At 46.2% G+C, this 26205-nt stretch overlaps 1 protein-coding gene across 1 annotated transcript in view; it reads right to left on the bottom strand.

The window, feature by feature from the left end:
- The window catches only part of NELL2 (neural EGFL like 2), a 1025546-nt gene that overhangs the window by 632884 nt on the left and 366457 nt on the right, over positions 1–26205 (bottom strand). The window lies entirely within an intron of this gene.

Genomic DNA, 26205 nt, shown 5'->3' on the forward strand with positions numbered 1-26205 from the left:
AGATCTGGGCCTAAATCCATTATTTTCTTGCACTCCACACCACCCCAGTTCAGACATGGTCATATGCAAAATAGCCTTGACCCTGTGCCTCATGGGTACAGTCTAGCCCAAACTGCCAAGCCATGTCTTTCCTGGACCGGAATCAAGCATCCTAGGAACTCTTTCTGGCTATCAGCCGTCTTCAGCCAGGATAGCTTGACTCCAGTGGTGTGGAGAGCATTGGACTCACATCTGAGCATACCCATCCCACTCGGGGTGACAAATGCAAAAATAACAGTTGATGGACAGAATGCAGAACAATGTCATACATTCACCCCAGTACAGAGATCTGGGCCTAAATCCATCGTTTTTTTGCACTCCACACCACCCCAGTTTAGACATGGCCATATGCAAATCAGCTTTGACCCTGCGCCTCATGGGTACAGTCCAGCCCAAACTGCCATTCATTGCAGAACTTGCCATCCACGTAGGCAGGAACATTATCCAGTGGGCAGTCTGGTGTTGGGCAGATCACAGTCTCACACTGGATGGTGCCATTCTGTGGAAGAAAAGGTAATTCTCAGATTCTGGGTGCAATTTGACATGCTTTTGTGAAACCTATTTCAGACTCGTCCACTGGGGCTGTTTTTATAAGATTAGTATATTTTCAGTTTCTTTACTTAGCTGACATTGATTCCTGATTTACAAAGCCAAAGCCATGGGTTCGAAAGTTGGAAAGTTGCCTGTGTAGGAATGTGCCTCAATTTGGAGCATTTTTCCAACTTTTCATGGATTCACAAATAATGTCAGGAATAGTCCAGGAAATTTACCAAAAGGGAGCTCCTGAAGATCTGGAATTACAAGGCAATTTATCCAACTATAATGCATTTAGGTGTTTCAAATTCATCTGTTTAAAAATGCTATATCATAATCTCGGTTCACAGAATGGGTGGAATTTTACATTTTTGAAGTACACGCCTGAAAGCTCACAACATATATTTGTCTTCCTTCGAAGTTCCCTAAATGCAGGCTTTTCATGATTCACGCACTAGTGCAAATATGGAATCACATCTCAGAGTAGACATTGGCAAGGAGCCCTCCTCTCTTTCTGCCTGAACAACTGAAGGGTTGGGGCGTCTCTCAAGGCAAAAGAGGGACATGGAAACAAAACTGGCGCAGTACAGTATGCAACCGTAGAAACACCTTCTGAATGAGACAATCTTGTCCTCTGAAACGCTCTTATACTTGGGAGAAGGCTCTGAAACCTTCTCCTGTGTAGGGCCATGTGATGTGAAAAACAAAATCTCCCATGGAATAGGTGCTCACCGGCACCGTCAGAATATTAGGTCTGGGGAGGCATAGTTTAGCTGCTCACAATTTCTTAACATCCTTTATAAAATGCTGCATTCCCCTAGTATGACAGGGCAATGCATATTTTTGACATTCTAGATTCTTCTTATATGATATTATTTCATTTATTATTATTATTTTTATTATTAGTAGTAGTAGTAATGGTAAATGTACGGTAATCACAAAGAGTCCTTTTTCCCCATGAATGTTCATCAGATTAATGCAGATTAGCTGTAAAGGCGAAGGTCTCCCACTGACAGTGCCAGCTGTTGCCTAGATAACATTTTCTCTTTTGTCCCTAAAGCTCGACAATAATTTCAATTTTTGGCTCCGTTTGAGGGGATACTAATATCAAGGAACACCCCAAACTGTAAATCAAGTGATCCTGGAAGCCAGGAGACTGGCCTTGTCATCCTGTAATACCATGGGGGCCATTCACCTAGACCCACTCACCCAAGGCCCTTGGGTTCAGTACAGAAGTTCAGTCGGTGAAATGGCTGCATCCAGAGCGATGCAAGTGACCACTTGTAACACGGACACCTTTTATGTTTTTTAATGAATTAAATAGTTTTGAACAATTTGTGATTTTGTGTGCATTAATGATAACTACCGCTAGAATTTATGCAATTGGAGAAGTGGTTGTGATGATGCCCCATTCACTTCCCATTAGGTCTACAATATCTGATCGTGCACATCTCTTTTGATAAATGGTGTGTGAAAGATGGAGAACGGGTTCTGGCCACAGAAACAACAAACGGAGCATCGTACACTTCCGGTGGTTAAGAGCCTGCATGGCCGAGTTATACAAGAATTTCCCCTGGGGCAGTCTTTTGTTGACATCCTTTTGTATGATGCCACATCTCTTGACTGTATCTTGGAAGCTGACACACTTGCCCTACCCATCATACACATGAGGAGAGAAAACATCTCCCAGCCCGACTGGGTGGTTTCTTAGATACAACAATTCACCTTGACGGTTAATATAAACTGGAAGCCAATGTTGGCAGGTTGCACTGGACCCTGAAAGTAATAGAATTTGATAAGTAGACAGTGAGAATTTGATTTTAACACTTTTTTGTGTAATTATTAATACATAGCGCCAATTGAATTGTTTTTTACCTTTTCTTCTAGACCCAAAAAGCCAACAGCCAAATAAAATCAAATTTCTAGGTATGGGCCCAATGTACAATGGGAAGTTCACAAATCAGAATGGCTGCAACTTTAAGGATGGAGGCCCGTGTGGCACAGCAGACCTCTGCCACTGTATTCATATTCCCAACATATCAATTTGTTTTTTAATGCAGCCCCTGCTCCTTAAAAGAATAGGTGTTGAATTTTAAAAGCATTTCGGCATGCTGGGACCACTGCCTGCCTGCTCCCTCAGAAGCCTCTCAACTTAATTTTCAAACAGGAAGCTGTGCCAATGGGACTGCTTTACCTTTGTGACTCACATACCACCCTAACATTATATGAAGGTCAACTTGGACTTGGGTGTTGAGGTGCTGGTGTTGCTATTAACATATGACATGGTCAGTCATCTCACCATAAGCTCCCTGCCTCCAGTCCAACACCCCAGGTGGTATATTTAGACTAAAATGGGACATACAGCTTGTGGGAGATATAATTATTAATGAACAAAATGCTGACCCTCACGTACCTGGGAGAAAACAACAACAAGGGCTGGTCTGTGTCTACTGGGTTTTGCTATCTTAGATTAAGAAGGCCAAATCTGATGATGTTATGAGACTAGCAAGGATTAGCCATTCTAGTTTCGTGCTCACAGTCAACAGACAGGAGAAAAAGAAATAAGGAATAAAGAAGTCAACCCTGAATGCTGTCTGGTGGCGGTTTATGAGAATTAACTTTGCGATCATTGGAAGACTCACCTTCTTCAATTAATTAAGTACATACAGCTTTTTTGCTGTATACAATAAAGCACCATCATATGCCTTATCATACCAGGGTCAGCGGACTCGATAATTCTCTCGCCTCGGTGCCCACTCTGATCAGCGATCACACTCGGCAACTCTGGGCATTAGCTTGCCTCATCTTCACTAACGGCCCCACCAGACCGCCGGGGATGCCTGGTCTCACCCTGGAGATACCCATTAAGGGACCATCTCTCAGGGAAGCCAGGAAGGGTTTCGCAGTGGTCGAAGCGCCTTGGGACCCTACGGGTAAGTAGTGCGCTATATAAATGCCAATACATTTACATTACATACAGATGCCTGGAAACAAGGCTTCAATACAACTTCTTTTTTTTAGAAGCATTATCAGACAGCAATAAATCAATATTCAGTTACTCTAAGTCTCACATATGGGCTCGATAACATTAGATACGCTCACGAGAGAGCTAAAAATATTATGCCCATGATTAGAGCATTGGAGTCATCAACAACACAGGTGATGAAAGAACTCAATTATATGCACTCCAAGATGACAATGCTTGTGGCACAAGAAAGAAGATTTGATAACTTAGAGGTATATGGGATGGAAGCCCCAGACTGGGGAAATTAAGTTTGGAATCATAGGAAGGTGGTCATGGAACTAGACTACAGGAATAGGAGGTATAATGTACAGCTATATGGTGTCCTAGAGGCTGAAAAAGGTGACAATTCTTTGAGCTTACTCTTGACCTTTCTACCTAAAATATTGGAAGTAGAATTCAGACAATCCATTGTAATTCTAGTGAGCATGTTGACTATGTGCATAAATTAGAGATAATAGACTCTCCCCATCAATCATCACATGCCTTCCCTGACACCAGCATGCACTCTTAATTCTTCAAACAGTAAAGAAACATGGTATGTATATGTATCTGTTTCAGTATACTTTGCAGGACATCTCTGGCCTCATGCCAATCAATCAAGAAAAAGGACATTAGATATGATCTTTTGAACCCTGCTACAATATTAATAGTGATAGAAAGCAAACAGAAGGAGTTCTAAGATCAGAAAGATCTAAAACTTCCTGAAAACCTTGGATTGCAGCCCATTGGATATATTGCCTCACTTCAAGCAAAAACACTCAATTAACACACCTGAGGTTCCGTGACAATCGTAAGTGGTGTTTTCGACTCGCACGAATATGGTCGAGTCTGGTATCTATGAACCGCAAATGACGAGTTTAGTAAGTGTGCGCAGTTTCGCTGTGCTAACTTACACCGTTCGTTTGTTATGTGGGTTTTTCATCTGTACCCACGGGTTCCATCTTAGATACGGCATCCATTTTGTCTCTTGCCCTCAAGTAGCCAGCGAACGGACGTCGTCCGCTTCGCGACCCTGGGACTCCCAAGATATTTGCGGAAGACACATGTTCTTTGTAAGTGTCTTTATGACGAGGGGGATGCTGCTGTAAGGCAGATGGTGCCGCTCGAGGCTCATCTTGCCGCACGGACTTATTTGTCTCAGCCGTGCATCTCATTAGGCATGTCCCTTTGATGCCTGTATCTCGTGTTTCCCGATACCTCCCCTTTTACACCCTTTCCGATCTCCCCACTGTCTCCGTCTTCCTCTGCACCTGTCCTTGTTCCTATTTCGATCTATTTTACTGCTGATTGGAATTTGCTAATGGTGGGAAGATGGGTTTTTACAGTTGGGAACCGCCAAATGTTTCCACACTTATGTTCCGGACCTCATGTGTTTCAAAGTGACCAAAGCGACCCCTCTGGGGGATGATGGTGGGAACCGGGTTGTAAACTTTTGTGTTCAATGTAACTCTATGGGTAAAAACTGTATAAAAGGAACGATCCACAGAACCAATTTGAAGCAGTCTCCCCAAGTTGCACGTGGTGTACTTGTCGTGACTTCTGTGTTCCCTGCAGCAAATAAACCTTGAATCTTTGACGCCGAAGTAAGTGTCCCGTGTCTCTGTGATTCGTACGCCGGAGCAGGTTACCCACGAAGGTTTCAGGTGTTGTGCCCTGGCACCGCTGGGTCTTAAAGAACCCAGTCCTTCAGTTGGCGCCCAACGTGGGGCTGCATCAGTGGTACCGGTCCAAGCCCGACGATCGTGAGGAACTTCGTGTGAAATCTCCGAGGGAAGGTGCACTCCGCATCATCGATCCTGTTGTCGAAATAAGTGGCCCGAAGACTTTTCCCGCGAAGATTCCCGCCTCCGGACGGCTGCGACGGACTGCTGCCCTGACTGTAGACCTGTTTTGGCGCCTGGCGTAGACCTTGGTATAGCGAGACGGTTGACGGGCCTTCCTGGTGACGCCATCGATCTTTGAGTTAAGTATTTGTGGGTCGCTCCCATAGTCCTTGGTTGTTGACACTTTAGCGAGTGTTTTTGTGTTGTGAAACGCTGTGTGAGTGTTTTTGTCGGTGACACTTTGCTAGCGTACTTTGTTGTGTTGTTTGACGACTGCAGCCGCCAAAGACCGAGGGTTTTGTTCTTTGCTGGGACTTGGTAAATCCGGTAACCCTTGAAGTTTGTGAAACTCGGCTAGTGTGCAAGATGCCTGGTCGCAGTACTTTGTTTAGTTGTTTCAGACCTTGTGGTACGGATTCCCGACTGGAGGACTCGTGTCCGATACCTCCCGTTGGAACTCCCACGTATGAGCTCCACAGTAAACACGGGCTAGGCCCAATTACCTTTAACGATTACTGGATTAAATATACAAAGAAGGACGGCGACCTTCGTTGGCCACCGCATGGTAGCTTCGAGGCCCCGATCTTAGATAATCTAGAGATTAAATTGTTCGAACGAAAGTCAAGGCCGGCCATGTTTGATGCCTTTCGGTTGTGGCGCAAAGAAGCCCGACAGAAAGAAATCAGACAGACTAAACGTGATCAGCGAGATAATGTTGCTACCATAGTGAAGAAAGCAGAGCAATTTCAGCGAGATAAGGAGGTTAAGGATAAGGAAGTGTTTGACAGACTGCAGCGTATGACCGTAGATAAATGTTATCCTGTTTTGCCTACGGAGTCGGAAAAGAAGGAAGAGCCAGTTGAGGATCCTTTAATGTCTTATCTTATGAAGTCGCCACCTCCGTACGTACAGGGTACCGCAGTTCCTGTGGTCCCTGCCGTACCTATTCCTCCTCCGCCTGTTCCTCAACCTGCACCCGCTCTTCCGACTGTTCCTGCTCCTTTGCCTGTTGCTATCCCTACTGCTCCTCCGCTTCCACATACTCCTGCTCCCGCTACTGCTACTGCTCCTGTTTTGTTAACTCCTGTTGTTGCTACTGTTTCTACTCCTTCTCTTGTTAGTCCTGTGTCTTATTCTTCTCCCTCTACTCGTAGCCGCAATTCTCCTCTTGCGACTAGCTTCTATTCGCTCGGACCTGTTCTTGGGTCCGCTGGTTCCGATGGTCCTCAGAGACGTAGTCAGCTTCCTGGAAACAGAGAACGCGTTGCGCTATATAATATGGCGATGGGTTGGATGGTAAATCCTGTTAGATGTCCACCCCGTGTTGTCCTCGAAACATTTTGTCAATTCAATATACCAACCCAGAGATATGTGTTTAACGAAATGTGTAAGTACCTCTATGATCGGATAGCGGCCGATGCGCCTGACGAGGTGCTGACCGCCCTGTCTGATCTTCAGCTTCAGTTTGCAAATGGACTGATAGTGGATACCAACGTTCGACGTGCTGTTGAGCGGTTGCTATCTCTTCGTCCCGCTCCAATCCCTCATGCATTGTTTGTTGAAGATATTGAAAAACAACCAGACGAGTCTGGCCAATATCCTATGCGTGAAGTTCCGCCGGTTTGGATACCACCTAATCCTAATGCTCAACCTCCGACGACGGTGGGGCACTTCGAGAGAGTGTGGATACACCTCCCATGGAAACGATCGGAAGTGTTACAGGTGAAGCAATCTTTGCCTGATCCACGCAAAAATCCTACTGGGTATTACAAAGAATTATCGCAGCTCGTAGACGCTACGGTAATGAATCTATCCGATATCGATATGTTGTTCGGCAATGTCGTACCGCAACCGGTATGGGCTAAGATTCGGCAGGAAAACCATCCGAATGAATTGGGCGGTGATTGGGCTGCCATTGTAGCGGCAGATGCCGGACAAGTTGGTGGTGCCAAACCCGACCAGTTGATTACTGCCCTTCCCCAACGAATAATAACATTAATGAAAACTCTTATGCCAGCTATGAGGGTAAACTGGGACAAATTGTCAGCTTGTAAGCAAAAGAAAGATGAGAGTGTTTCCGACTTCTTTACGAGGTTCGAGGAAGCATTCATTGACCATAGTGGGCAGGATATGGGTACTGAGGGTGGTCAGAGATTGTTCGTGGATAAATTTGTTTCGAATTTATTGCCCGATTTGAGCAATAAGTTAAAGAATTCGGAAAGTGCATGGGCCGTTTCTACTTCGGCTCAGATATTGGCTACGGCACAATATTATGAGAATAGAGAGAAAGAAGAAAACGACCGTGCTGATAAAAAGACGAAAGAGCTAAAAACTAAAGTGCTGTTGCAACAAGCGTATCCTCCACGTTCGAATCAGAATAATCCCCAACAGAATAGATCGCAGTCGCAACCGAACCGATCTCAAACACGTAACGATTCCTCTTCCCAAAGATCATCGTTAGGGTACAATCAATGTGCTTATTGTAGACAGGAGGGACACATTAAGTTCAATTGTCCTGTATTAAATGAGCGTAGCAATGGTAACTCGTCTAGAGGAGGTCGTGGTGCTTCACAGCAGGCACCACGTGGTAGAGGCCGTGGTGCTCAGAACGATCGCTCAGATAACTCATCCAATTCTAATAATTGTTTCGATCAACGTGGTCCGTCGCAAGGGCGATCTGCGCAGTACAATGTAGACGATTATTACGTCGATCAGGGAACTGACGACAGTAATTACTAGGACAGCCAAAGACAAGGGAAGGGAGTGGTATCAGTTCCGGTTGATCAGAGAGGGCCTTACGTCGCAGTTGCTACATCGGGCGTCGTTGAGCCTTTTCTGTTGGACACTGGTGCAGCGAAAAGTTCTATCATGCATTCGAAACTCCCTGGCGCACCTTTGTCTGGCTTAACAAATGTTTCCGTTGGATTCTCTGGCGCCCCTGTTAGCAATCCAGTCTCACGCCCTTTGCCTCTTCGAATTGGGCCACGTGAGCTAGAAGCTCCGTTGATTTTAACTACGGGTTGTGGTGAAAATCTTTTGGGCCTGGATTTGCTTAAACGTTTGTATGCGACTTTGTATTGTTCTCCTGCGGGTGTAAAGCTTACGTTAGGAGAGAGGGTTGTCTCTCCTATGTATTTGTCTCTCGATAAGCTTCCACCGGAATTGAGTTCTCTTCCTGCATCTTTGTGGGCAACGGGTCCAAATGACGTGGGCCTACTTGATATCTCCCCTTATGTTGTACAGCTGAAATCTAATGTGCGATTGCCACGTATTCCCCAATATCGTATCTCCCTTGATGGTGAACGAGCCCTGTTAGCGATCATTTATGATCTGATCGAGAAAGATGTTATTGAAGAGACTCGGGGAAACGTGTGCAACAGCCCTGTGCTGCCCATTCTTAAACGTACAGATCCTTCAAAACCGCCTGTTTATCGTTTTGTTATCGATTTACGGGAGGTAAATAAAATTGTGGTTCCTCAATTTCCCGTTGTGCCTGACATCACGGCGCTACTGACTCTGATTCCAGCTTCTGCATCATGGTTTTCGGTGATTGACTTGAAAAATGCGTTTTTCAGCATCCCGATTGCCGAAGAGAGCAGGGACCTTTTCGGTTTTTCTCTCGGTGGACGTAGCTTCCGGTTCAAACGCGCTCCTCAGGGCTACTGTGAAAGTCCATCTATTTACAGTCAAGCCTTGAAGGGTCAACTGGATGCGTTTAGGTTGCCGGTTGGTGCGGCCTTAATCCAATACGTCGACGACTTATTGGTGGCTGCTGATACTCAGGACATTTGCAAAATTGCTACGGTGTCGTTGCTGCAACATCTCTGTGAGTTAAATCATAAGGTGTCACCTTCTAAACTCCAATATTGTTGTCAAGAAGTAACCTATCTAGGTCACTTATTGTCAAAGGAGGGAAGGAGATTGACCCCAGAGAGAATTGCAGCGATTGCGCGAATGGCTGTGCCACAAACCCAAAGAGATGTGCGTGCCTTTCTAGGTATCACGTCGTACTGCAGGCAATGGATTCCAAATTTTTCATTGCTAGCGAAACCATTAGTGGCTCTTACGTGCAAGGATGTTTCAACTCCTTTACCATGGACGGAAGAATGTCAGAAAAGTTTTTCTGAACTACGTGATTCATTGTGTTCGGCTCCTGTGTTAGGTACTCCTGACTACAGTAAGCCGTTTACATTATATGTTCACGAGAGAGAAGGTTGTGCTTTGAGTGTCTTAACGCAACCTTTTGGTGGTAAGCAGCGTCCATGTGCATATTTTTCCTCGACCTTGGACCCAGTAGCTAGAGCATTGCCGAGTTGTTTACGAGCAACAGCGGCAGCTGCGGTCTCCATCCGACAATCAGCAGGATTGGTCATGGATAATATGCTTACGGTGATGGTTCCGCATGCAGTCGATACTCTTTTGAATCGAACGAAAACTCAGCACTTGACGAGTGCGAGGTTGTCTGGGTACGAGTTGACGCTCTTGGCGAGCCACATTCAGATAAAACGTTGCAACGTTTTGAACCCGGCAACTTTGTTACCAATTAGCGCAGAGTCAGATGAAGTAGCAGAACATGACTGCTACTTGAGGACTGAAGAAGAAACGAAAGGTCGAGTGGACCTTAAAAACACCCCATTGGAAGATCCGGATGGCACTTTGTATGTGGATGGGTCATGTTTTAAATTGCCGAATGGCGATGTGACTACTGCTTATGCTGTTGTAACATTGAATACTGTTGTCGAGACTGCAAGATTAAATCAGAATTCTGCCCAAGCTGCAGAGTTGATTGCTCTTACTAGAGCATGTGTGTTAGCGAAAGGGAAACGTGTAAATGTGTTTACTGATAGTCAATATGCGTTCGGTGTTGCTCACAGTTTTGGACGATTGTGGAGAGAGAGAGGTTTCTTGACGTCGCACGGTACGAAGATTCAGCATGGCCAGCTTATGAATGACCTCTTGGATGCATTGACTTTGCCTACGCAAGTTGCGATTGTTAAATATAGTGCGCATCGTAAGGTGACGGATGATGTTGGTCGTGGTAATGCGTTTGCGGACGAGACTGCTAAGGAGACTGCCCGGAACCTTAGCACTCGAATGTATGTGACGAGTTCGGTTAGGTGGCCTGCAGAATCGAGTATGTGTGAGGACACTATCGAGAGTGTGAAAGCAATTCAGAATGAAGCCACCGACACTGAAAAGACGAAGTGGAAAGAAAGTACGGGAAAGTTGGATGCGAATGGTTGTTGGATTGATTTGTCTGATCAGAAAAGATGGATGTTGCCGGATGCGTATGTGCTGGCCGTTGTTACAATGGCACATGGGTTAGCACATATTAGCTCGAAAGGTATTTGTAAGTTGCTATCTCCGGTGTGGAAGAATGATGGCATTACGAAATGTGCTGAACGTCTGGTGAAGAATTGTATGGTGTGTATGATGTACAATCCTGGAAAAGGAACCCCAACTCCTCCTGGCAGTTTTGCTCCCCCTTCGTATCCCTTTGAGGTGATTCAATTGGACTTCATCCATATGGAGCGATGCAATAACCTGAAATATGTGTTAGTTGTGGTTTGCGCATTCTCCCGATGGATCGAGGCCTATCCTCTCAAAGACAATACTGCTTTGTCAACTGCGAAAATCCTACTGAAGGAATATTTTCCTCGGTATGGAATGCCTAGAGTCGTGTGGTCAGATAACGGAAGTGAGTTTGTTGGAAGTGTGATGAAGAGTGTGTGTAAGGGCCTTGGAATTAATCAGAAATTCCACAGCGCCAATCATCCCCAGTTAGCTGGATTGGTTGAGGGGTACAACGGCACCCTTAAACTAAAGCTAGCGAAGATTCAGGCTACGACTGGTCTTTCGTGGCCTGACGCTTTACCTTTAGCATTACTGTCAACTAGGGCGACTGTACACTCCCGAGTAGGGCTTAGTCCCTATGAAATAGTGTTCGGCCGTCCTGCGAATGTGTGGGGGGTTCCTAGGCCAGGAATATTCTCTGATCTTGAGTACCCAATGTTGGTCGATTATCTACATGACTTGACTGCTAAACTGAGGTTAATTCACCAACAGGTTCACGAAGCATTGCCGACGCAGACGGAGGGTCCAGGCCACCAGCTCCAGCCCGGAGACTGGGTGGTGACAAGAAACTTTTCACGCAAAAACAACCTAGACCCGAGGTTCACCGGACCCTACCAAATGCTCCTTGCCACGAGGACTGCAGTTCGTCTCGAGGGGCGGAAGAATTGGGTGCATGCCACGCACACCAAGAAAGTCCCCATTCCGTTGCCAGCAGACTCGTGGGTGAGGAAAGGCATTGCATCATCTGAAGCAGAAACATTGCCGGCGTTTGTGCCTTTTAGCGACGCACAGCCTGTTGGAGAACCCCCAGCGCAGCAGACAGACACTGTTGAACAATTAGCATCACAAGACTCAAGACCAGAACACTCAACTGATCAGCAGGACGCTGTCCCTTCAACGGATCCTTTGTTCGACGAGCAAACACGTCCTGGGAAAACCCGATACTTTTTCCGATCACGCACTAAGGACAAATAAAAAATCTTGCTTTACTGAATTGATAACTGCATTATCCCGTTTTCCGTGATCAGTTCTGAACTTTCATATTACTGCTATTATTCCTGTATATATATATATTGAGCTTCATTCCTTGTGCTTTTTGCTTCCATAGCTGAGAGACTATTGTTTTTGCTTAACATACATATTGTGCATTAAAGGCCGTAGGGCCGCGCGCGTACTTCCTTCTGGATAGTAGGTCTTGACGCTAGGTTAAAGGCCGTCGGTTCCTGGGAACTCCTAGGGATTGACTATTGCTGCACAGAACGAAGTGCGTCAAGAAACGTTGCGGACGGTCGTAGGGAATGGCATTCTCGAAGCTGAATGATTTGGAGGGAGCTCAGGTTCACCGATTCAAGCTGCAGCAACTTAGTCGTACCAAATGTTTTATATTTCAACTGTTTGTATTGTTTTTGACTGCTTCTGCATTATTGGCGGGTGGGGTGTATTACACGATGTCTTACTTCTTACCTGCTACACCTACTCCTACTCCTTACCCTAATCTTACCTCTACTGTTTCCCCTCATTCCTTTCATATGTTACCGGAACACGAACAGGCTAGACGTGTAGAATTCCGCAACAATTCCTTTATTCAGCTCCTTCATCAGCATCAGTTAGTGGTTAACACTACTAATTGTTGGGTGTGTGGGTTGATGCCACATACTACGGATAAGGGAATTCCATATCTGGTGTTACCGTATAGTTCCCAAGGGTCAGCTCGAGCATTTCAAACAATGTTTCGAAGCGCACTGGGTTTCCACCCCATTCGAGAACCACGTTCCCCCTACTCTGGTCCTACCTCGTATCAAAAACCTTTGTCGATAGCAATAGAGGATTTAGATAGTGATATCTATGATCCCTCGCTTATTCCTGAAGAAGAGATACAAGCCTATAGAGTCCTAAGTAGAGGTGAATATAGTGCGTTCACTAGTGAAAAGCAGCTTAAAAGCTCGCCTCCGATATGGGTCGTACCCCACACTGGTAATTTTTGTCTTATGGGTCGTGGCCGAAGATCGCAAGCCCGACTTGGAGCAAGTGCTTGCACTGAAAATTACATTCTGCCGATGGTCTCGTCCCCTGTGTTCCTAGCTGCCAAGGGTACATACTTTATCTGCTATGATCGTGCATATGCATGGTTGCCAGCTGATTTCATGGGTTCATGCTTTATTGCAAATCTGTTGCCTCCGATGTTCACTGTAGATGCCGATTATCATAAGACTAGAGTTGTACGAGGCGTAATTAGCGAAGAAGATACTGCCGGTCAAGAGGCAGGAGACTTTTTCAAGGGTTTCCTCCCGTTTTGGGGACCTATGGTCAACAGTAGGAACCTGAGACAGTTGACTCGAGTGGTAGAATCGACAGCTAATATTACTGCCAGCGCCCTTGGTAATATCACCACTGAACTTCAGGCGGAGAGACTTATGACGTTACAAAACCGTATGGTTTTAGATGTCATCTTAGCAGATCGTGGTGGGGTATGTAAGGTGATCCATTCGAGCTGCTGCATTTTCATTCCAGATAATGCTCCTACTGTCTATCAAGCCATCTCGAGGTTGCATAAGATCTCCCAATCCATACACGTGGATGTAGGGGATTGGACGCTACTTGGATGGTTTTGGGGCCTGATGTCGACTTGGGGTTGGAAGATTCTGATGATCGTCGGAGTCGTTGTAGTGTTCCTGTTCACGTGTTGCCTTTGTGTGCAGTGTGGTCCTGCCTTATGTGGCCTCTGTGCTACAACGTGTATGAGACAACCACCTGTTACCAAGGGGACTCGGTTGGACAGAGCTATGCTACAGCAACATCTCGATGGTCTGATGAATATCGAATATGATTCCGATTAGTGCTTGCCTACATGAGGGCAAAAGGAGCGTCTGAGGTTCCGTGACAATCGTAAGTGGTGTTTTCGACTCGCACGAATATGGTCGAGTCTGGTATCTATGAACCGCAAATGACGAGTTTAGTAAGTGTGCGCAGTTTCGCTGTGCTAACTTACACCGTTCGTTTGTTATGTGGGTTTTTCATCTGTACCCACGGGTTCCATCTTAGATACGGCATCCATTTTGTCTCTTGCCCTCAAGTAGCCAGCGAACGGACGTCGTCCGCTTCGCGACCCTGGGACTCCCAAGATATTTGCGGAAGACACATGTTCTTTGTAAGTGTCTTTATGACGAGGGGGATGCTGCTGTAAGGCAGATGGTGCCGCTCGAGGCTCATCTTGCCGCACGGACTTATTTGTCTCAGCCGTGCATCTCATTAGGCACGTCCCTTTTATGCCTGTATCTCGTGTTTCCCGATACCTCCCCTTTTACACCCTTTCCGATCTCCCCACTGTCTCCGTCTTCCTCTGCACCTGTCCTTGTTCCTATTTCGATCTATTTTACTGCTGATTGGAATTTGCTAATGGTGGGAAGATGGGTTTTTACAGTTGGGAACCGCCAAATGTTTCCGCACTTATGTTCCGGACCTCATGTGTTTCAAAGTGACCAAAGCGACCCCTCTGGGGGATGATGGTGGGAACCGGGTTGTAAACTTTTGTGTTCAATGTAACTCTATGGGTAAAAACTGTATAAAAGGAGCGATCCACAGAACCAATTTGAAGCAGTCTCCCCAAGTTGCACGTGGTGTACTTGTCGTGACTTCTGTGTTCCCTGCAGCAAATAAACCTTGAATCTTTGACGCCGAAGGAAGTGTCCCGTGTCTCTGTGATTCGTACGCCGAAGCAGGTTACCCACGAAGGTTTCAGGTGTTGTGCCCTGGCACCGCTGGGTCTTAAAGAACCCAGTCCTTCACACCCTCTAGTGTTTCTGATTCTGACATCAAATTACCATTAACCTCTGTCCAAGTAAACTCTGACACCTTGGCCAAAACTCTGCCCAAATATAAACAGACTTCCATAGTCTCTCAAGGTGTCTCTGACCTTGACTCAATGTATGATGCGATTACGACTACTCTCAGGAAATCAATCGATGAGTTAGCCCCTGAAAAGGTACAAAGAATAAAAGGTGCAGAGAAAGGAGCCCCTTGGTTCACCCAAAGCCTACGTGAACACAAAAGAAAACTCCGTTGCCTCGAAAGATGCTGGAGGAAATCCAAAAAGGACACTGATAGGGAACTATATAGAATGTCGCTTCAAACATACAAAAAGTTTATCGTCTTAGCTAAAAAGGACTATTATGAGACACGTATAAACAATGCCACAAATATTCAGAGAGAAACCTTTCAAATCCTGAAAGAGTTAAGTGTGAAGGAGGAAAAGAATGACATCTCGATCAACTGTGATACCTTTCAAGGATATTTCCTCGAAAAAGTTGCGATTATCTTGTCCGATATTAAGAAGGATAATCCAGTCTCACACTTCGAACAACTGCCCCCTCAAAATTCCCCAAACCTTATTCTTACCAGTTTCCCTGAAATTAACCCTACCATCCTGAGACAACTGGTAGCATCCATCAAGTCAGGCTCACCTGCTGACCCGTGCCCACCCGATATCCTCCGATTAGCAATCCCGATCCTAGAAGATCAGATCTTACACCTTCTAAACACCTCACTAGCTACTGGCGCATTACCTACCTCCTTTAAAGAGGCACGCGTCAGACCCCTGTTAAAAAAGCCCGGGGCAGATCCATCCAGCCTGAAGAACTACAGACCTATTTCTCAGCTGCCATTTCTGTCAAAAGTGTTGGAACAGCACGTGCTAAAATCTTTGTCATCCCTCCTGGAATCTCACCATCTTCTCCAGGAGCGGCAGGCTGGCTTTCGTGCTCACCATAGCACAGAATTGGTAATGTTGTCTGTACTGGATGAGCTCAGATGCATGGCTGACAGTAAAAATCCAAGTGCCCTGATATTACTAGATCTTTTAGCGGCATTTGATACTGTCAGCCATGCATTGCTTCTGGCCAGACTGGCTCGGCTCGGGATAGGAGAGCGAGCCCTCGAATGGCTAACAGCCTTCCTATCTGGGAGGACGCAGAGAATCCAGGTTGCAGATCAGGTCTCCGGTGAGGGTGTTCTATCTTGCGGAGTCCCGCAGGGCTCCGCGCTCTCTCCACTCCTATTCAATTTGTACCTGCAGCCATTGATAGAGTCCCTGGCAAATATGAACTGTAAAGTTTTTAATTATGCCGACGATACTCAGCTGTTGCTGAGTATCGACAATACATCATCGGCTCAGTCCACGGCCCAAGACATATTACGATTCACAGTGAACTGGATGTCGTCCAATTTACTGAAAATCAACCCAGACAAAACAGAGGTTCTCGTAGTTTCAACCTTGACCTCTCCCTGGAACGATCTGTTTTGGCCACAAGAACTCGGACCCACTCCAAGACCGTGTCCTAGCGTTAAGAGCCTCGGCATGAAGATTGATCAGGAACTCTCGATGGCTAACCAAGTGTCCGCTGTAGTTGGTTCCTGTACCAACCTAATCAGGAAATTGCAGAAGCTCGTTCCCTTACTCTCATGGAATATGCTGCGAACCATTGTCTCGGCTACAATAGTGTCGAGAATTGATTATGGCAATGCGCTATATCTTGGCCTTCCAAAAAATCTATCCAATCGTCTTCAGATTACTCTGAATGACGCTGCACGCCTGATATTTGGTGTACCAAGGCGGACTCATGCTTCCCCCTTGCTCTACAGGCTTCATTGGCTGCCGGTGGTGCAAAGAGTTGAGTTTAAGAGTATGTGCATCTGTCACAAAGCAATCCATGGACAGGCGCCAGCCTATATAAAAGAGAGACTTGAATTATACAAACCCAAGCGCGCCCTACGATCCTCCGGTTCCTTTCTGCTGTCCTGTCCACGCTTCAAGCTGGCAACTAAAGGAGGCAGATCCTTTTCAGTTCAGGCTCCGATCATCTGGAATAAGCTACCGGAGGTGCTTCGTAGAGAGCCCAACCTTCTCCACTTCAGGAAGTCTTTGAAGACTTTACTCTTCAAAGACGCATTTACTTCCTAGTATCTGGTATTCTAGAATCTCTATAGTCATCTGCCTCTTGTTGCTGCACTTGGTTAGTAGCGCTTTGAGACCTGTCGGTGAGCTGGCGCGATATAAAACCCAGTACAAATACAAATACAAATACAAACAACCTCCCACTCAAGTAAGAGATAGGTTGCTAGAGAATTGAATCTGGTAAATGCACCAACTAAAGTTAAAGACACATCTAGGTTCTTCCCACACCCTTAGAGAAAGATCATCTCGTAAAGTTTCAGCAATAGTATCCTTGTGTCTCAAATTAGAATAAAAACCATATTGTAGCTTCTTTTACAGCTGTGGCATGATGAATTGTTAGATGTAAAAGGGTCTAAACTGGCATTGATAGAGCTAGCTCAGACAACCCATGAAGAAGAGCGTATCCTTATAAAGATCAAGTTCTTTGGAGTCTGTTGATCACTCTACTCATAATCTAGTTGAGTTATAACTATCCCCTGACTACTACATATTAAACATAGCAAACTTTGGCATTATGCATCCTACCTCAATTAACAAATCCTATAATTCTGACACTGCATTTATTATTTAATCATGTAAAATGCTGCTTGACCTCTTATTAGATACTGCACTTGATCCGCACGTACTGAACCCTTACTTATCTATCTATTGCTTCTGCTATAACTATGCATGGCAACAAAGCTTTATCTCTCTGGTACCTAAATGTGAACGGGTTCACAAATTATGTTAGGTGCAAGTAAGTGTTGAGTTTTTTTTTCATCAAAGAAACCAGATGCGGTTTTGCTGCAAGAGATCCATGTCTAACAAAGAGAATCTGCAAAATTCAAATGAGAATGGGTCGGAAAACTGATAGCTAGTTCTGGTTGAGAAGCTAAAGCAGAGGCCTCGCCCTCTCAACACCTACAATACATGAAAAGCAGATTAGATTTCCTTACTCATAAACATCTACCTGCCAAAATTCAGAAAACATAAAGGACCCTGTAGGGTGATATCTGTAGGCCAAATTGACATTACAAGGCCACACTACAATTATTGGCTCTGTATATTTTCCCCACCATGCAAAAACAGATTTTTATCAAATTAAATATACTGTTGGCTGAATTTGGTACCTGAGTGTAGGGGTCAGCAGCAACTGAAACCTATCATTAGCCCATATACTGGATCAGTTAGGTCAACCAGATGTGTGTAACAATAATCACAGAGGCCAACTGAATGACCTGATGTCAGGCCACACTTATGGAGACCCCTACAACCTACAGATAGGAAATATACATTTTGTCATGTCCTTATGGCACTGGAACAGAAATTGAATATGTTTGGCCCATACTAACATGATCTGAAAGATCAGTAGATATGATATAGGGGTCAGTAGTATTTCAGATCGTCCACAGATAATTTTTCATTTGGACCTAAAAATTGGGGTATCCAAGGCCAAAAGCTGGAGGATGGACACTGAGATATAAACTGCCTGAAGAGAAGAAACAATAACAAAGTCAATTTAGAGAGTACATTAACTTCAGTGAAAGATCAGTGGACTCCTCAGAGCTCAAGTAGGCTGCAGGAAAATCATACTTCGGGGGCTAAATGCATTGGCACGTGAAGCAACAGCCATAAAGAAATTGTTCTTGGAGTCAGAATATCAGAAACGCAGGCTTAAATTCACTGCTAACCTACAGATGCTAATTTACAAATCCTTACCTCTAAAGGATATGACCTAAAGGCTCTCTACTCCCTTCAAGCTGGTTAAAACTCATTATCACATCAAAGGATGTCACTATGAGAATAGAGAGAATACTAGAAGGCCCCTCGCTCTCTACAAAGAGAGGCTTGATTCGCAAATCCAGTAATATATGAAATCTGACAAAAATGCCTTGTGTGCTCCTTAGATATACCGAAGGAGTTCACCTCATACTACTGCCCTTTATACACATCTGAAGCCCTGAGAGACGACAGATAGCTTTTATGGACCGAATACAGATACTGAGTATTCCACCAGACCGCTGCGATAAATTAGACAATTAAATCTCAGATGATGCCACTGCAGACACAATTAAATCAGTGTTTATCAGAGAAGCCCCAGGAGAGGGTGGCTTTCCTCTAGAAATAACAGGATAGATGTCAACCCCATTGCTGGTAAAGTGCATCTGATATTCCCTGGAAACTGAAGGAATCGAACCTGATTCAACACATTTGTTATTTCACTAATTCTCAAACCTGGAAGAGATTGGCTACATTGGGGGACCTAAAGACCTATTTCTTTAAATAACAGCGATATCAAATGTTTGGCTTAGGTCCTAGCTACCAGATTCAAAAAGTCATACCACTGCTTAACCACAGAAATAGAGTAGCATTTGTTCCTGTTATGTTATGTTATGTTATGTTATGTTATGTTATGTTATTATGGGTCTTCTATAGCGCACGGCTACTCCAAAGGAGTGTCCCGGCGCTTTGTGCTCCAGACCCAAGAAAAGGGGACATGTAAAACATAACAAAAACAAATAGAAAGGCAGAACAAAAGAAAACTAAAAACTCTAGCCAGTAAAAAGCCAGGTCTTTAAACCCTTCCTAAAAGCGAGTAAATTGGATGTGGACCGCAAAGACAAAGGTAAAGAGTTCCACAACTGAGGGGCTAGCAGCCTGAAAGACCGTCCTCCAATACGGGCTTTCTTTGTACGCGGGACTACTGCAAGTGCCAGTGACTCTGATCTTAAAGATCGTGTCGGCAGGTAAAAAGCCAGCCTCTTTTGTAAATATTGGGCACCCGTGGCATGTAAGGCTTTATGAGCTAGTGTCATAGCCTTGAATATTATCCGCTTCCGGATGGGGAGCCAATGTAAGATTTGCAGCAGATTCGAGGCACTGGCTCGTCGATGCAGGCCGAAGATGGCTCGTGCAGCTGCATTCTGAGCCACCTGCATGCGCTGTAGGAGGTATTCCGGAAGACCCAGATACAGGATATTAGCATAATCCAATCTGGATCCAATGAGGGCCTGAACAGTTATTCTCCGATGTTCCTCAGAGAGCAGCGGAAAGAACTTTCGAAGCATCCTGAGGATACCGAAACATGTTCCTGTGAGGGTCAGAACCTGGGATTTGAGCGTGAGCCCGTTATCAATTTTAATTCCCAGGTTCTTAGCTGACTCAGAAGAATGAGCTGGAGGGAACATGTCGGCAGGCCACCAGCCTTGCCAGTCCGGTTCCGATGGGCATCCAAAGAAAAGTATCTCGGATCTATCAGAGTTACACTTGAGGCTGTTCAGTTGGAACCAGTTAAAAACAGCCCCAAGGCACTCTCGGATACTTTCGCCATCGAATTCTTCGCTTTTCCGGCAGGTGAAAAGAAGCTGGGTGTCGTCAGCATAAGAAACGATCTGGGCCCCATAAGACTCCACCAATGCCGCCAGAGGGGTCATAAAGATGTTAAATAGAGTAGGGCTCAGTACTGAGCCCTGAGGAACTCCGACTCCCAAAGGCGACATTTCGGCAGATCCAGGGGAGGCCCAGACCGTTTGTCGACGGTTGGCAAGAAAGGAACGGAACCAACTGAGCACCGTCCCCCTCAGACCGATGTCATGCAGTCTTATGAGGAGATCCTCATGGGGGACGGTGTCAAAGGCCGCCGACAGGTCTAACATAACTAACATCACGCTGCCTCCGGCATCCAGCGACTCCTTAACAATCTCTGAAACCTCCAAGAGCGCTGTCTCTGTACTTAGGTTAGGTCGAAAACCAGATTGAGACGCGTGTAATAGCTCATTGGACTCCAAAAAGTTGGAGAGCACACTATGGACATGTTTCTCCAAGATTTTAGTGAGTGCTGGGAGGAGCGAGATGGGTCTGTAATTGGCCGGGACTTCAGGGGCAAGGCTTGGCTTTTTAAGAAGAGGGATAACCATGGCCTGTTTACAGGAATGTGGTAGGGCTCCCTGACTCAAGGAGAGATTCAAAATGGGGTTCTAGGTAACCCCCTAGTTAACAACGTCTGCCATTTTAGCTAAAAATTTGGCCGGGCAAGGGTCACCTGGCGAACCAGATTTAAGATTCCTCATTAGTGCGAGCGATGAAGATACCGTGAGAGGCGGAAAGTACGTCAGGACAGGGCCAGAAGTGGGCAGATGGGCTAACTCCTCCGGCAAGGTCGAGAAGTCGACTGTCGGTCTCGGGGGGAAAGAATCCTGTATCTGCCTAATTTTGGTGGTAAAAAAATTGGCAATAGTATCAGCCCAGGTCTCAGTCGGTATTTCCTGTGCTGAATTCGATCGCAGGGTAGTGAATTCCCTTACGATCGAAAAGATCTCCTTACAGGAATTTGCTGCTTCCTCGATCCTTTTAGTGAAGTAGCATTTCTTTCCCTGCAAGACTAGTCTATGATAGGCTTTAATCATAGATCTATAGGTCAGTTTTGCCTCGGCATCATATTGAGCTCTCCATGACCGTTCAGCGACTTTACATTGTCTACGGGAGTGAGCCAACTCCGCAGTAAACCAAGGTGCCGAGACCCGTTTGGTGCTGGATCGGGGGGGCTGTGCAGGGGCAAGCTCATTGAGTCTGGCCAAGAGCCAGGTCTGCAGGGTTTCAAGGTCATTGTCCAGGTCACCGGTGTAGGACACGGGATGGTTCACCAGGGCTTGGGCTAGCAGGTCTGGGGTCACCCGATGGTAAGCCCTGAAAGTGCTTCCCTGCTGTCTCATAGCAGTAGTTGCTAGTTTCTCAGTGGCAAATATTTGGAAGTGAGCTAGACGATGGTCGGACCATAATACCGGCAGCAGTGCAGTGACCTCAATTGGTGAAGTGGAGAAGACCTGGTCTAAGGTGTGACCTTTGTAGTGGGTTGGGCCAGAGAGATAGGAGAGCAGGCCCAAGGCAGATGTAACATCAAGCATCTTAATAGTATCCGGATCATGACAATCTTCCAAATGGAAGTTGAAGTCTCCCACCAATACACACCACTCAGATCTCAAAACTAGTGTGGACATGACTTGCTGGAGTTCCTCAAAGAAGGACCCCGCAGGTCCCGGAGGTCTATATACTAGAAGCCCCTTGATAGACTGTTGAGGTGACAGGGATAGGGAGAAGGCAAGGGATTCGGCGCCGTTGATGGTCTCCGTGTGAATGACCGAACACGTGAATGTTTTTTTCACAACGAGAGCCACTCCACCCCCTCTACCCTTATCTCTATCTTGTCTAAAGATGTTATACTCAGGGGGGGTGGCAGCAACAATGTCTGGATGGGAAGACTCTTTAAGCCATGTCTCAGTGAGCATAAGACAAGTAGGTTTATCCGTGGACAGGAGATCAAAAATCTCCTGGGCATGTCTATGCATTGACCTGGTATTGAGGAGTAAACAGAGATGTTTAATGCTTTGCTCCTTCGTGTGGGGTGTGGGAGGAGGTACGCTAGTAAGCTGCCAATTACACCCTGGGCATTTATACTTGCCCCTATAACGACCAGGGAAAACTGAGTGACAGGACTCCGCAACTGTGCGCATGGAGTGGAGCTCCTGGGATGAGTAAGTTAGCATGGTGATACAGGGGTATGGAGGGTGGAGACTAAGAGATCCTACCACGCCGTACGCCTCCGGGACGCTGACGGGCACAGACGGGCAGGACTCTAGCACGACTCCGGCGCAGGTCCGGCGCGTCCGCTGTACGCGTCCGCTACGCGGAGGAAGAGGTGAGCTTTTTATAGCGCTACTAGAGCGCGAGGGCGGCGAGTCCTACCCCCAAGATGGCGGCCAAAGTCAGATCCCAGCCCTCGGCGTCAATACTCGGCCGAGGGCGGTCTGAATACCCAGGCAAGGCGAAGGGAGCAAACGAAGCGCCTAAGAGCGCTGGGAAGTCTCTAACAAGGCAGCAAACGCTTATTAGTCAAGCGCGAAGCGTGAGCCTGAACTGCACACAATTAAAATGACTAAACAAGCAAGTCAACACACACAAATAAAAATGTGCAAGGAAAGAAGGGAGACCTCCCGGCTTCCGCCTCAGGAGGGAAAAGGTTGGTAGCAGATGGTAATCCTGGTCGGTCATCACAAAATCATATGTACACCTTCCTTTTTGCGGTTAACTTGATAAGAGGAAGGCTAACACATTTCCTTCTCCCTTGATGCCAAAAAGGACTTTGGCAGAATGGAATGGAGGCACTTCTTGCAAACGGTGATAGGATGGGCCTAAAACAGAGATTCATCCCAGTGACAAAATGGTTATACTCTAACTCCAGTAATATAGTGAGCTGTATGAGCTTTTTTATTAGGACTGATAAAAATAGAATAAGGTACACGGCAGGGATGTCCTCTATCGCCTTTACTTTTTCTTCGAGCCTGTGTTGAAGCTACCAAGTGCATTACCAATCTAAGCAGTGAACTCAAATTAATGTTCTATGCAGACAATATTTTGCGGGTGTTGACCATGTCTACTATCACCATAATGGAGATGATTTCTGAATTTTCTGGCTATAAACAAACTGGTTAAAGGGTGAGCAATACCAATGAATACAAACTCTACTCTTAACTGTCTCATAGGCTACCCTTTCAATTGGATACCACCCACAATGAAATATTTGGGAATACTAGTGAACAGTGATTTTGATGCCTTAAGAAAAGACAATATGAAAACTTTGATAGAACATATGTAACGAGAATTTGTGAAATGGGGAAAATTACAGCTTTTACTTCAGGGCAGACTATAGATGATCAAAATGGTTGTGAATCCCTTATTTTTACTATGTTTTTGTATGATACCACTTAAAGTACCTCATTCTCTTCTAACTGCTATTGATGAACAGATTAAGGGCTATGGCGCATATGTACAAGCACTTAACGCCGCCGTAGAGTAAATTTTTTTTACCTTATGGCCTTATTTACAAGTTGTCGCTAACCTCGGTTAGCGGCAGTTTTCTGGCAAAAACTTGCATTTTTAAGATTGTCACTTCTGTTAGCGGGAGATAACGAAAATGAGATGCATAGTAGGTGCTCCGGTGCAAAAACTGACGTTAACCCAACTTTGTGATATTTACAAGGAATTCCTTGTATGTTGCAAAACCAAAAAACTGGCCCTAACTGCAGTTAGAGGCGTTTTTTTTAAGAACAGAAAATAGCTGGTCTTAAAATTGGTGTAAACACTTGGGTCCTCATTTCAGAAGGTTTTGGTGCTGGACAGCGCTGCAAGGAAAGCCTGCAACAAAACTACAGGACAGGAATGCGCACCATCAATAAGATAGGGCGCATTCCTGGGCCTCATTCATGAAAAGTGTTGCATCGCTGTGACGAAACAGTGTTGCAACACTTTTCACCACGCTCTTCTGGTGACACCATGGATGTGCGCGGCACTCCATGTCCCAATTAATGACAGATACATCTGGAATCCTGACGTATCTGTCAGCACTAAAGTCACGCATTGCTGCAGTTGTATCACAAGCATGGCGCAACTCTAGCTATGAATGGGGCTAGGCCATCCCTGTGGCACTGCGTCACCCTTACGCCTCCCATGAGGCAGGCGCAAGGTATTGATGCAGCGAAGTCCTAGAAATGTCGTAGTGAAATCTGAGGGATTTCACTGTGCCACTCCTATGAGCCTTTGTTGTGTGGAAATGCACACCCTGCATATATCATACCTGATGCAGGTATAATGTGGCACAGTGCTTCACAAGGTCACGCATATGCCTAGATGCTTCACTTTGCAAATACGTCGCAATGTGCTGCAAGAATCACGCTACAAGTACGTCAAGAAAATTATGCACTGGCAGGGTGAAACTGTCAGAAGGGGTTCATGAATAAGCCCCCTGTCTTTTTCCCCTACCTTAGTGCACAATGGCTGCCATGCGTCAATGCAGGCACCCTTGTGCCATGGTGCAAGTTTGACTGTGTTGCAGAGTTGATTGATGTTGTGGCTACGTCATTTCTTTAGATGTCTGCAGGGTGTGTGGACTAGTCAAGGGCGGAAGTGAACCAGTTGGCTTTCTTGGAGTGTTGTTTGCCTAGTCTTTTCTTGCAGGGTGCCAGAGTGTCTGTGCAGTTGGAGATCCATTGGTGGAGGCTGCGCAATGTGGTGTTATCATCTGTAAGTATTGGCGGAGTGGTGGTGCTGAGGGCGTTGACGAGAAGTTCTTTGGTGGCCTTGATCCAGCTGCGAGGTGAGCGATGATGGTGGTGTATGGTGGGCATGGTGAACATGTGGTGTATACAATGATGGTCGGTATAAGAAAGTCTGGTGGTGTGGCTGTCGTTGAATTTCCCGCTGGCGGAGAAGACGTGCTCAAGACTGGGTCCGGCTATGTGGGTTGGTGCGGTGACTAGCTGCTTGAGTCCGATGTTGGTGAGGTTTTCCAGGAGGGTGGTGGTGTTCTGGTCACTGGGGGTGTCCAGGTGGGACTTCAGGTCTCTGAGTAGGATGTAATCGGTGGATGGGAGAGTCTGGGGTGCAATGAGGTCTAATATGGCATGGGTCCCTGGCCCAGGGGGCCTATATATGAAGGTGCCACAGAGGATGGCATTGGGGTTGTTCCAGATCTGGAAGTGGAGGTGTTCCATGGTCACTGTTACATCATTAGAGTGCGTGGTCACTCGGAGTATGCTTTTTTCGACGATGGCAATGCCTCCTCCTGGACGGTCGTGGTGGTCCTTGTGGGCAATTCAGTAGCCGTCAGGGATGGCAATGGCAATGGCGATGTCCAGACCGGAGCAGAGGTCGGTCCAGATTTTGGAGAAGAAGGAGGATGCAGTTGAGCCGGTCGGGTGCGCTGTTGGTCGGCTGAGTGGCAGGAGGCACTGGTGTGCTGATGTGGTAGAAGATGTGTTTGTAGTTTCGACAGGCACAGGGTTCAAGAGAATTCTACAGTGTTGATAGATGACAGGTGGTGTGGAATCCAGGGTAGATGGCGAGGAGGGTGCTGGCATTGAAGCGGTGGAGTGTCCGAGAGGTAGTGTCCTTTGTGCTGGGCGCGGTCTAAGGGTGGACAGACGCAGACCGGCTCTCCTATGACTTGCCTTTGGCACACCAGTGGTACGCCCACTGCGCATGGCCGCACAGTGGCTGCCATTGAGAAGTGCTGCAGGGGGGACTGGAAAGCGGGAAACACTGGAAAGGACTCTGGAGGGGGTGGGGATTTGGGGGGGGCGAGTGAGGGTTGTTATTATTTTTTTAAATAATTCTTACCTCGAGGCTAGGTCCCGCGTCTCCTATGCTCCTTCTCTCCTGAGTCTGCTTCCAGGAACAGGAAGCAGGCAGCCAGGCTCCCTCCCCTGAGCCAATTCCAACGCTGCAAT

Source organism: Lissotriton vulgaris, chromosome 1_1 (genome assembly GCF_964263255.1).
Source record: "Lissotriton vulgaris chromosome 1_1, aLisVul1.2, whole genome shotgun sequence".
NCBI classification, from domain to species: domain Eukaryota; kingdom Metazoa; phylum Chordata; class Amphibia; order Caudata; family Salamandridae; genus Lissotriton; species Lissotriton vulgaris.